The 13,189-nt window shown below is 45.2% G+C and overlaps 1 protein-coding gene and 1 pseudogene across 13 annotated transcripts in view; one reads left to right on the plus strand and one right to left on the minus strand.

Moving 5' to 3' along the window:
- The window catches only part of Spir (spire type actin nucleation factor), a 270,912-nt gene that overhangs the window by 92,309 nt on the left and 165,414 nt on the right, over nt 1–13,189 (plus strand). The gene's annotated exons all lie outside the window — the stretch shown is intronic.
- LOC143908747 (uncharacterized) lies at nt 1,643–8,400 on the minus strand (annotated as a pseudogene). Its single transcript, XR_013260239.1, has 2 exons — nt 5,389–8,400; nt 1,643–5,297 (listed from the first exon to the last, which is right to left on the minus strand). The product of XR_013260239.1 is annotated as an uncharacterized LOC143908747 (transcript).

Consider the following 13,189-nt stretch of genomic DNA (forward strand, 5'->3'; position numbering starts at 1 on the left):
CGTTTCTCTCGAATGAAACTGGTAATGAGCGCGAGGTCTATCCGCGAAATACCACTCCGATTTTCCGAAGTCTAACGCGATACCGAATTTTGTTAGGAAATCCATCCCCACTATACACGGCACGGCCAAATTCGGCAATATTCCTACCGAAATCTTTCGGCTCCTGTCCTTTAGATGGATTGGAGCGAAGCTTCTCTCTTAATCGGAGCTACCTGCCTGTTTGCCATTCGGATCCTAGCACCTCCCTCCCGCGCGTGGTCGGGATGCTCAAGCTATCCGCTATTTGCATCCCCTTGCGGCCAAGGAGCGTCATGTTTGATCCCGAGTCCACCAAGGCTAATAGGGGACGACCGCTTATCTCTATCTTGAAATACTTCAGCGGAGGAAACTCGTCGGGATCGAGCGTTACGTACGAGTGAGACAGCCTATCGTCTGGAGTATTCGCGGTTCGGGCCTCGTTCTCGGCAGTTGGGGGCGTAGGGACTCGTTCTACTGACCCCCTTCCGCGTTTCCCGAGCATTTAGGACAGGTCTGCGTTGTGTACCCCGGGTTACCGCACCGATAACAATGCTGTCGCCGAGTTGCTTTGCAGATCTTAGCCCGGTGCCCCGTCTGATCGCAGTTTTAACATTTTAAGTTGGAATCATCGGGGGCCGTACCCGGCGTGGCGGCGGTCGCGGTCGCGTTCGCCGCGGCGGCAACAGTAGCGGCGGCGGCTCTCGAGTAGGTAAGGTAGGCCGGTTCTACCCCCGGGTGGTGCTCGAGGGGTGGTGAGGGGCGGGGGGGGGGGAACCGCGGGCGGGGGGGAACCGCGGGCGGGGGGACCGCGGGGGAGGGGGGAACCGTGTGTTTCGGCGCCGCGGGGGAGGGGGGAACCGTGTGTTTCGGCGCCGCGGGGGCGGGGGAGGGGGGAACCGCGTCTTCGGGCGCCGCGGTATAGGGGGAGGGGGGAACCGCGTTTTTAAGGCGTCGCGGTGGAGGGGAAGGGGGAACCGCGTTTTCGCCGCGCCGTGTTTTCCGGCGCCGCGGGGCGACCGCGTTTCCGCCGCGCCGCGGGGCGAGGGGGGATCCGCGTTTTCGCCGCGCCGCGGAGCGTTCGCGTTTTCGGGCGCCGCGGGGCGAGGGGACCCGCGTTCGCGTTTCGCCGCGCCGCGGAGTCCGCGTGACGTCACACGGCACGCTCGCGTTATCTCTCCTTCGCGCGCGGTTTCTCGCTCCCGGCCCCCGTTATCTTTCCCCCGTTCGCGTTTTCTTTCCCTCGCGTGTTCTCGCTCGCGGTTTCTCTCGCTCGCCCCCGACCCCCGTTTGCGCGAATACCTGCACGTGTGCGTGAAGTCACCGCGAGACATATTCTTGAAAATGATAAATATAATAAATTACATTTCACTATATGTATAAGGACTATATATGTTAATTAAAATTAAATTATTATAATATAATATTATTTGATTATATATATATATATATATATATATATATATAATTGTATTATTTTCAATTGTATTTAACCATATTACATTTTTTTAATCTAACCATATTACATTTTTTTATTTATCTTAATATAAACTTAAAAATATGTATATCTTAATAGTAAATATCTATGAATTTTAATATTATAATTATTGTATGCTTATATTTTCAATCTACATATAACGGTAATTCATAATTTCTAGGAATATTGTTAAATCTGTGTAAAACTACGTCAGCATCCAACCACTTGCCGATACAGGCTCGGCACTGGTTGGATGGTTTAATCACACACAACACGCATTCACACTCCTTACATTTAATCTTTACATTCATGTTTAATCCATGCAATTGATTCATAATGGCATGCCAGTTCGGCCTGTACCCGTATTTTGGCACTCGATGACGATAAGGAGACACGAGAAAACACGCCTCGCACAGTCGTTGTCGAGGGTGTACCGGCCATATACAGAAGGGACGAATCCCTATGACGCAATAATATGTATTTAGTGTTTGATATGCGCCATAATCGTCGTTATAATTTTGAGGAAGAACCCCGTCGGCCTCCAACGAATCTACTGCCGGTTCTTTTACCGGTGGTTTCATATTTTCTATAAAATATACTATTTTTTAATATGTGTAAACATAAAATAAATTATTATATCTCTTACTTTTGTTAAAAGTTTTCGTTGGCACACAGTCTGTTTACAGTAGCATTAAGATGGCCAGGACGAACCAATTGTTGTATAAACCGCACGATCAAACACACCAACCGACTCTCACTTCTAGTCCTCGACTACTGAGCGTACCTTCAAATTCATCCTTCTACATCTCACTATTGTCACAGCGTTTGTTTATCATATCTAATTTCACAATGATCTCAGCATTCGTACGGATGCGCCTTGCGAAAAATCTACGATGTACAGTTTTGCACGTGTGCGATGAAGTCACCGCAAGACATATTCTCGAAAACGATATCGCACCATTAACTTTCAATGGTTTAATCTGTAATACTGCTATTGAACAGCTATTAAACAGCTAAAAACAGCTATCAGTATAACTGCGATCTGTATAACCGCTATTGAACCGCTATCAAACTTCTTTTAAACAGCTAAAAACAGCCATCAAATAGCTATTGAACAGCTATCAAACAACTAAAACAGCTATCAAACAGCTCTTGAACAGCTATCAAACAACTAAAACAGCTATCAAACAGCTATTGAACCGCTATGAAACAGCTAAAAACAGCTATCAAACAACTAAAACAGCTATTGAACCGCTATGAAACAGCTATGAAACAGCTCTTGAACAGTTATCAAACAACTAAAACAGCTATTGAACCGCTATGAAACAACTAAAACATCTTTAAAAACAACTATCAAACAACTAAAACATCGTTAAAAACAACTATCAAACAACTAAAACATCTTTAAAACAATTATCATGCACTTAAAACATCTATATTATACTACAAAGTATGTGGGAAAAGAAAATAAAACGTTTATATATACATATATAGTTTATTTAAAAAAAATCATATTTTTTTCTGGTGTCGCGACCACCAGTTAAATATTTTAAATACATTTTGTAATGCGCAATTCTTAACATGTTTTCCGCATCTTACAGTATTAGTAACATCTAGATTATTTAAAGATTCGCAATCTTCGTAATCTGCATCCAAAGTCTCAATTTTTAGATGTCTTCTCGCTTTATTCTCAAGCAGATCCACCAGCCATTCTCGTTTCTGGCATCCTTTGACGTACACAAGAGTTGACGTCTCGTCACCTTCTCCAAGTACAGCCGATGTAATTAGGTGTTTCGCCATGCTGTAGGACACGTTTCCGTCCTCCCATCGTAGTCCATGGTGATTTGCAATCAACCAGGAAGCGCATGACTTATCGGATTTCGCGAGGAGACTCCATGGCATGGGACATGTAAAATGTAATGTGTCAAAACGGTCCCGTTTCTCAGCACCGCCACCTCCTTTACGACAAATTTCATCCCGACGGTGAATCCTTGCAGATCGACAAACGTTGGTACGATCATAACGAAACGACGAAGCAATCTGTATCTTATCGCGCTACATATGTATCTCTTATATCGCAATATCTGCTGATATCGCAATTTACATGATTTTGCGCACTACGTTCGACAACGGACAGTATTCGATTACACGATCATGCAAGATGAGACAATAGGCTGTAGTATTTGCCGGTACATTCTCTTTACAATCAAATTCTATTCGCACATCCACGGTGGCGCTCTTGACAGATTCGTTTTGTCGCGAGCAATCAATGACGACAAAAGGTCCTTCCGTTAGGAATGTATACACGCTGCAAAGCGTATCGAAGCTGTCGTATCCGTAATAAGCTTTACGAAAACGCGCGTACATATCGAAAAGGACGGCGTATCGATTTTTGCCAAAATCTAGATTCAAGTCATCGTACGGATAAAATTCCGAGTTTAGATAAAGTTTCACATTGGTCAAGTTACAGTCATCGAATACGCTAACATCTTGCGACATGATATTCTTGCGGCCGGTCTGCAGCGCAAAGATAACGTACCGCGGCTTCTCCAGCTGAGTCGCCGTTTTGACGGCCCACGAATGCTTGGTCGTGCTCTGCAACATTGGGTACTCGTACAGATCCCACGAACGGAAACTAAAACTAAGATATCGTCCAAAGATCGATGTCTTGCTGTTGGCCGATATCTTTGAAAATTTTCGCGATAGCTGCGTCGCGAGTTATGGACTCGATCCGGCGTATTATTACACAGATCGCTGTAGGCACCGAGCGTTCGAATGGAGAACCGCTGCCAGACGTTGACGGCGTGCGCGTAATCGCTCTCGGATACGGTGTCGCCTGTCAATGAACTGTAAAACGAGTCGCGCGATGGTAAACACGCATCCTCCAACTTTTCGACGCAGTCAATGTACTCGTACGGAAAGACACCTTTTCGCGTCAATAATTCGAAATCTTGGTCGGATAACGCGGAAAATTTTGAACGTATAATTTTTAACTTATTCTTATCGAGGAAGGATGCGCTAATTTTTCGAGACTCGCGCTAAGAAATTTGTACGAGTCGATGAATCTTAATTTGATGCAATTTTGGTAGTTTTTATCCTCAGTGTTTTTGACGTTTTTCATAAATGAAATGTATTTTTCCTTCGTGATTGGAAGTAAGTCTACGCGTCCTTCGTAGGCTGTAGCTATTTCCTTGATAATAAAATGCGCGTCGTAACCCGATAAATTATGAAATACTATGGGAATGTAATGCGAATCTGTGTAATTTAGATTACAGCTGGAATGCGCGGGACCTCTATAACGACCGGACAAGTGACAGTGATCGCGTACGCGCACGTCGTCTGGCTCGAACGGTTTTTCGCACACGTGACAGTGCGTTGCACTATTACATTTTTCCACTCGTCTCGCGTAAAATCCGTCATGGGTATATTATCGGACAAGATGTTCTTTACGTCGTGTGCTAAACGTCTTAGTTCCTCGGCGAACCACGCGACGCAATCCTTATCGCGACGAAATCGATACGCGGATAACGAGTCGTCGTACGAGCACCGCACGTAATATCCTATGCTAAATACCCGATGATGTTGAGACGTGTATGTGGACCTTGTCGGATCCGCATCCGTCTTCTCGAGGGTACATTCCAGGTCGGCGTACACGACGAACGGAAGTCGTTCCTTCCTGCTGTGATTCTTGAATCTCAGCCACTTGTCGTCCTCGCTCGGTAGTCGGATGGCACAGTTGTTTATCTCTCGGCAGTCTACTCCGTGGGCTTCCAATTTCTCGCTCGAATGAAAATAATGTAAACATCTGCAAAAAAGAAAAAAAATACAATTTTGAAAATTATTAAATAAAAAATAAAATATTTTATAATTTTATTAAAAGGAGTATAAGTACTCACCGATCGCAAAAGTATTTCCGACCATCGTACCTGCTCAATTGCGAGCTAACGAGACGCGATAGATTTTTTATCCACGCGAAATGTCCCACGTTGTCGTCTCGCGGGTCCTGCCCGTACAGCAAATTGACGTGCTTTTCTCTCTTCAGGTCGGTGAGCCGTATCGGGAGAACGTTCGGCGTCTTTTCTTCCTCGATGGTATACACATTGATGGATATATCGTTGAGTCGTTCGAACTTTTTAATCTGTTTCAAAGTCATTGGTTACTCAATGCCTTGTAAATTTAATACTGTTGTGTAATCAGGGTACGAGGATTCCCGTTCTGAATGTCTTTCGGCTGGATGTAAAGCAGCCACCACTGACCACGCGAAGCAAGCATTGTCCATCGATTGCACGTTGATCACCGCTTTTTTCGATTTAATTTTTCCGGTAAATTGATGTAACATCCCGCGCGCAAAGGATTGTACTTGTTCACGTTCACTGTCAAATTGAGTATACGCGACAACGCCCATCCGCTATCGCGTTCCTGAAACTCTTCGAGACGCGATAAAGTAGGCTCGATAACGTGTAGCTCGTACCACTCGCGCAGATCGGACGCACGAAAGAGTTCACGGTTTCCCGTGCTGACACTTTTGTTCGCACGTTTGTCACCCGTCACAAACTCGCCGTTGAACACGGTATTTATCTTTACACTTGCGTGTCTTTGCATGACGTTCCGCACACGATCGAGCACGATGACTTCGGCGTCTTCGAGAAATTTTCGCGGTTCGATGTAATTGATATTTATCACCGCACCGGTCATTACACGCCATTCGAACGCGGCATCGATCTCTCGCCAAACGAGTTTTTCCGCGTTTTCGTTACCGCTACTACTGCCCGCCGCGTGCTCACCACCGATATGTACGAACCGTCTCTGTAATGGAGTCTGCGCACCATTGAGTCGCGCGATTCTTGCCACTAAAGATGACCTGTTTCCGACAGTCTGAGAACCGTCTGAGACCCGCGGACGTTTGGAACGACAGTCTTCTTCGAGCTGCTCAATAAACTTCTCGCATCGCTGTTCCCATGCGAGATATTCGTCCAAGGTAGCGATTTGGTTGGATCTTTCCACCAGGTCGCGTTCCGTTTTATCGAGATGTTTCATGTTTTTTTTTTAATACTGTCTCTTTTTTAAATCACGTCACATTCTTCGATGGAGCACTTGCACGTGATTCGATCGCACGCTGAACAATATCGTTTGCCACTTTGAATGCGATAGTGCGCAGACATAAAAGAACCAGAACTGAAGTAGGGGACATTAAATCCATGATTATTCTCCCAATTATCAATATCATCAAAGTCACGTTCATAGGTTTTTTGAAACATCAATAGATGATTAGGATTATTGAGACGGTCAGGGTACATATACATACGTATCGAATTGTTCATCACCACCAATTCGACGTATTTCCCAATACCTGTATGAATCTTAATGTATGTTGCTTCACAATCATAGAGCTGTTCACAAAATTTAGACGCCCAATAGCGATAGTCAACAATAGGTCTAATATGATACGGCACAACGTCAGCACGGCGAGCTGCACGTGATTCTTCCTCGCTAACGCACTCGTCCCGCAGCCGTCGATACACTTTTCGTCTAACGTTAGAATCCCACTTATAAGGAGAATCGGTATTGATAACGACTCTTTGTCTAGCGAAGCGTTGACCGGTTCCGCGTATACCTAGTTCGCGATCGCGAAGAAACTGCACCGGCGATATTCGTTGCACATCCGTCAATTTCACTCCTTGATCTTCTTCACGCAAACCATCGGTGATATCTGTTGTAATACATTCCATTATTAAATTATCGTCAGATTTTGGAGGCTCCACAGATTTCTCTTCAATTATCCACACCATGTTGTGCACGTTATGTATAATGTCCCAGTTGCGATAATGTTTTTTTTTATCACTTCATGCAAATCGGGCACATGTTGCATGGATATATTTGGAACAATGGAGTATTACGACAATCTGTGCAAAATTGAATGGTCATTACGTCGTACGGCTCGGTTACATGATCTCGACGTTCACGTATGTGCTCACCAGTGTCTGGTGAAGCGATCATACATGAATAACACAAGTTATCTGAGCCGTATTCAAAATAAAAATAAATAGCGCAACACTTCGTACGTCCATCCAACGCTAAAAATTCGGGACGCGACACTATTTTTTTCATAACTTCTCTACGGTTATTGTCTTCATCGCTGTTATAGGTGCTGTCCGGCGACAACGGACAGCACCTATATGATAAACAAACGCTGTGACAATAGTGAGATGTAGAAGGATGAATTTGAAGGTACGCTCAGTAGTCGAGGACTAGAAGTGAGAGTCGGTTGGTGTGTTTGATCGTGCGGTTTATACAACAATTGGTTCGTCCTGGCCATCTTAATGCTACTGTAAACAGACTGTGTGCCAACGAAAACTTTTAACAAAAGTAAGAGATATAATAATTTATTTTATGTTTACACATATTAAAAAATAGTATATTTTATAGAAAATATGAAACCACCGGTAAAAGAACCGGCAGTAGATTCGTTGGAGGCCGACGGGGTTCTTCCTCAAAATCATAACGACGATTATGGCGCATATCAAACACTAAATACATATTATTGCGTCATAGGGATTCGTCCCTTCTATATATGGCCGGTACACCCTCGACAACGACTGTGCGAGGCGTGTTTTCTCGTGTCTCCTTATCGTCATCGAGTGCCGGGATACGGGTACAGGCCGAACTGGCATGCCATTATGAATCAATTGCATGGATTAAACATGAATGTAAAGATTAAATGTAAGGAGTGTGAATGCGTGTTGTGTGTGATTAAACCATCCAACCAGTGCCGAGCCTGTATCGGCAAGTGGTTGGATGCTGACGTAGTTTTACAAAGATTTAACAATATTCCTAGAAATTATGAATTACCGTTATATGTAGATTGAAAATATAAGCATACAATAATTATAATATTAAAATTCATAGATATTTACTATTAAGATATACATATTTTTAAGTTTATATTAAGATAAATAAAAAAATGTAATATGGTTAGATTAAAAAAATGTAATATGGTTAAATACAATTGAAAATAATACAATTATATATACATATATATATATATATATATATATATATATATATATATATATATAATCAAATAATATTATATTATAATAATTTAATTTTAATTAACATATATATAATAAATCCTTAAACTCCATTAGGAGCATAGGGCCTCCACGAAGCTGCGCCACCGTGTCTTGTTGGAAGCCAAGTGTTTTACTTGGTTCCAGGAATAATTTTGTCCTTTGGCTTCACTCAGCACAGTCCTTCTCCAAGATTGCTTGGGTTGTCCACGGCTCCTTGTCCCCTGAGGATTCCATTCCAGGGAGTGCCTATTTATATCGCCAACAGGCTTACGTAGCGTGTGGCCAATCCATTTTCACTTCCTTTTCCTAATTTCCCGTTCCAGTTCAGGCTGATTTGCGCGGATGTATAGCTCTCTATTTGATATTGTTTGCGGCCAAAATATGCGCAAAATACGTCGCAGGCATCTGTTCACAAACGTTTGCAGGGATCTCGTTATGCTGGCAGTAATCTTCCATGTTTCGCATCCGTAAAGCAACACCGACTTCACATTTGAGTTGAATATGCGAAGCTTTGTGCCAATCGAGTATACGGAGGAGGCCCATACATTTCCGAGAACCAAGTACGCTTGACGAGCCTTTTTGATTCTGCTGGCTACATCAGACTCGGCTCCGCCCGTGCACGTCACCACACTGCCAAGATAGCAGAATTCGTCAACCTCTTCAATCGTCTCTCCCCCGAGCACAAAGCTCGTTCGAACCTTAGTGCCCAGACGCATACTCTTGGTTTTACGAATATTAATACGCAGTCCTGCCTCCAGCGCCAGGTCAGCAAGCTCACTCAGCTTCTCCTGCATGTCCCGAAATGTATGAGCCAGAAGACAGATGTCATCTGTGTAGTCTAAATCTTCCAAACGTTTCTGAAAACTCCAGAGTACCCCTCTGGGTGCCCTCTCTAAACTCTTCAGGATGTGATCTACAACGAGAATGAACAAGAAGGGCGATAGTACACATCCCTGCTTTACACCTGCATTTATCGCGATGCTCTCTCCGAGCACCCCACCATGAGCCACGCAGGATGAAGCATCCCTGTAAAGTGCCTTGATAACTCTTACTATTTTGTCGGGTACCCCGTAATCCTTTAGTACTTTCCACAGGAATGCGTGATTTAAGCTGTCGAATGCTCTTGTGAAATCGACAAACACCAGGTATAGTGGCGAGTTCCACTCCTGCGACTGCTCGATCAGTATGCGCAAGGTGTTGATTTGGTCTATGCATGACCTATTTGGTCGGAAGCCCGCTTGCTCCCCACGCAGATGCGGCTCTAGAGCTGTAGATACTCTTTTAAAGATAATGAACGCCATAAGCTTATTTATCGACGTAAGCAATGTTATTCCTCTCCAGTTATCACAGAGACTAAGGCTGCCCTTCTTTGGGAGTTTTATAATTATACCCTTCTTCCAGTCCGAGGGCAGCTCTTCTTGATTCCATGCCATTACTACAATGGGTTGCAGAAGCTTCGCAGTGGTTGAACTGTCCGCAGAGAGGAACTCGGGTGGAACCCCATCTATTCCTGGAGCTTTACCACCTTTGAGACTTTAAATGGCAGTCCTGATCTCCGCATATGAAGGAGGATCAATTTTTATCTTTAATTCGCCACTTTCAGGTGCTTTTGCATCGTTATCCACCTGCTTTTCTGTTTGCTCTGCTGCGGAAACCGCAGTCTGGACAAGAACTTCTGTAAAATATTCTGTCCAGCGTTCCAGCTGGTCGTCCTTAGATGTTAGGAGAGCTCCATCTTTCGCTTTTAGAGGAGGAGAGTTTGCAAATCTCCTTCCAGACAGCTTTTTAGTTATGTAATAAAGTAACTTTGTGTTGTTGCTCTCAGCTGCTTGTTGCGCTAGGGCCGCCAGGTCGTTGATCCACGCCCGTTTGTCCCTTCTCACGCTTCTCTTAACCTCCTTGTTTAATTGCGCGTGCTTCTTTCCAAGATCAATTCTCGCTCCTAGTGACTGCGCTGTATTGAGTAGGGCTTTAACAGATTTTCTCTCATCTATTATATTCCACGACTCTTGAGAAATCCACTCCTCTCTAGAGTTTTGTCTGTAGCCCACAGTTGCTTCACCTGCGCTGATAAATGCGGTCTTTAGCAGCTTCCAGCTGTCATCGAGATCCCTTGGGGCGGCATGCTGTATTTCACTTGTCAACGCAATTAGGCTTTGCACAAAGTTCCTTTTGACCTCCTTTTGCTTCAGGCTATCCACCAGGAATCTCCTTGGCGCCTTACTAGTAAGTTTGGGTTTGACTGCAGCAAGCTTGACTTTGACAACGCCTACCACAAGGTGATGGTCGCTTGCCATATCTGCACCACGCCGGACTTTTACGTCTAGGAGGGATCTTCTCCATTTCCTGCTTACCATTATGTGGTCGATCTGGTTCTGTGTGCGTTGGTCTGGCGACGTCCAAGTATTCTTATGTATTTCCCGGTGGGGAAACACAGTTCCGCCAATAACAAAATCAAAACTCGCACACGCTTCTATTAGTCGTTCACCGTTGTCGTTCCTGCTGCCCGTGCCATGTCGCCCCATCACCAGTTCCAAGCCTGCGTTGTCTGCACCTACCTTTGCATTTAGGTCTCCCATAACTATGCAAAGGTCCGCCTTCCTAATTCTGCGTAGACATCCGTAAAGTGCGTCGTAGAAATTATCTTTATCTTCGGGCTCTGCTACTTCCGTTGGGGCATAACACTGAACAATGGATACGTTCCGTGCTCGACCTCTAAGGCGGGCTAGGATGATGCGGTCAGTGATCGGCCGCCACTCGATGAGGCTCTTCCTCATATTCTCGCTCAGTATTATCCCAACACCTCCAGTTCTGGGTTCGCCACCAGGCTTACCAGAGTATATAAATAATCTACCATCGTTAGTCGTCATTTCACCGCTATCTGGCCACCTCGTCTCGCACAGTCCCAAGATATCCAGCCTATAGGTCTCCATTTCCCTGCAAACCTGAGCCAAGCGGGAGGCCTCCAGTAAAGTTCGAATGTTCCATGTTCCGAATCTAGTCCGAGTTTTCATTCCAAAGGTCGTCAACTGTCGTTCCGTCCGGCTATCCTTCGTGTTGGTTTCTGTAATAGGTGTGGGTTTAAGATGAGCGGGTTATTAGCCCACTGCACCCGATCTCGCTGGCGGGGCTGCCACCTTACACTGGCTGAGAACAGCAGGTTTTCTGTCAGGGTTTTCCTTCCCTTAGTCGAAATGGTCCCGTTTTAAGGCGCCGGACACTCGCCTTCACCCTCCTCCGTTAGCTACAGCCAGGCTGCACCCAGGGGACACGCGACATTCACTAGGTGGAGTGTGAAGTCTTCGTGGACGTGGAGGTAGGATTTGCTGGTATTGCCAAAACAGCTCGGGCATTACTCCACATTTATTATGGTTGCATATTCGACATCTGCAAACCACGCAGAGATCCTATACCAACCTTGACCCCCATAATTAACATATATAGTCCTTATACATATAGTGAAATGTAATTTATTATATTTATCATTTTCAAGAATATGTCTCGCGGTGACTTCACGCACACGTGCAGGTATTCGCGCAAACGGGGGTCGGGGGCGAGCGAGAGAAACTGCGAGCGAGAACACGCGAGGGAAAGAGAACGCGAACGGGGGAAAGATAACGGGGGCCGGGAGCGAGAAACCGCGCGCGAAGGAGAGATAACGCGAGCGTGCCGTGTGACGTCACGCGGACTCCGCGGCGCGGCGAAACGCGAACGCGGGTCCCCTCGCCCCGCGGCGCCCGAAAACGCGAACGCTCCGCGGCGCGGCGATAACGTGGATCCCCCCTCGCCCCGCGGAGATATTGCGACGCAAAGTTCAAATGCGAAAATTTATTTTTAAGATACGTCGTCTACGTCGACGACCGCTCTTTATAACATACATGTAACAAACAGAGAACGTCACTTTCACTTTTTCGACACTGGCGGCGCAGGTATCGCCAGTTTCGACATCGCGCGCGTATTTCAAAATTAGGTCGATAGACTTATCGGTCAGGAGGAAGATTTCTATTTAGGTAAAAATTAGGTATATATATAATAAATATTGAGTCAACGGAAAAGAAGGTTCTCTACGCTTGGCAGAAAGTGCCGCTAGGGAATTTTTAAGTCGATTCTTATGAATCAAGCTTGAATTTGATGTCTATGTATCTCAGGTTGCCGATGACGAGGTCCAGATAGTGCGCTTTATAGTTTTCGGTGTCCAGGTGTAATAATACGTTGAATGCGATGTCTACGTGTCACAGGTTGCCGATGACGAGGTCCACACAGTGCGCTCCGTAGTTTTCGGTGTCTACGTGTATTAATACCTTGAATTCGATGTTCACGTATCCCAGGTTGCCAATGACGAGGTCCAGATAGTACGCTTCATAGTTTTCGGTGTCCAGGTGTAATAATACGTTGAATTCGATGTCTACGTGTTCCAGGTTGCCGATGACGAGGTCCACACAGTGCGCTCCGTAGTTTTCGGTGTCTACGTGTATTAATACCTTGAATTTGATGTCCACGTATCCCAGGTTGCCGATGACGGGATCCAGATAGTGCGCTTCATAGTTTCCGGTGTCCAGGTGTAATCGTACATTGAATTTGATGTCTAGGTGTCCCAGGTTGCCGATGACAAAGTCCACATAGT

This window comes from Temnothorax americanus, unplaced genomic scaffold (assembly GCF_048541705.1).
Source record: "Temnothorax americanus isolate GAGA-0224 unplaced genomic scaffold, ASM4854170v1 Scaffold114, whole genome shotgun sequence".
NCBI lineage: Eukaryota > Metazoa > Arthropoda > Insecta > Hymenoptera > Formicidae > Temnothorax > Temnothorax americanus.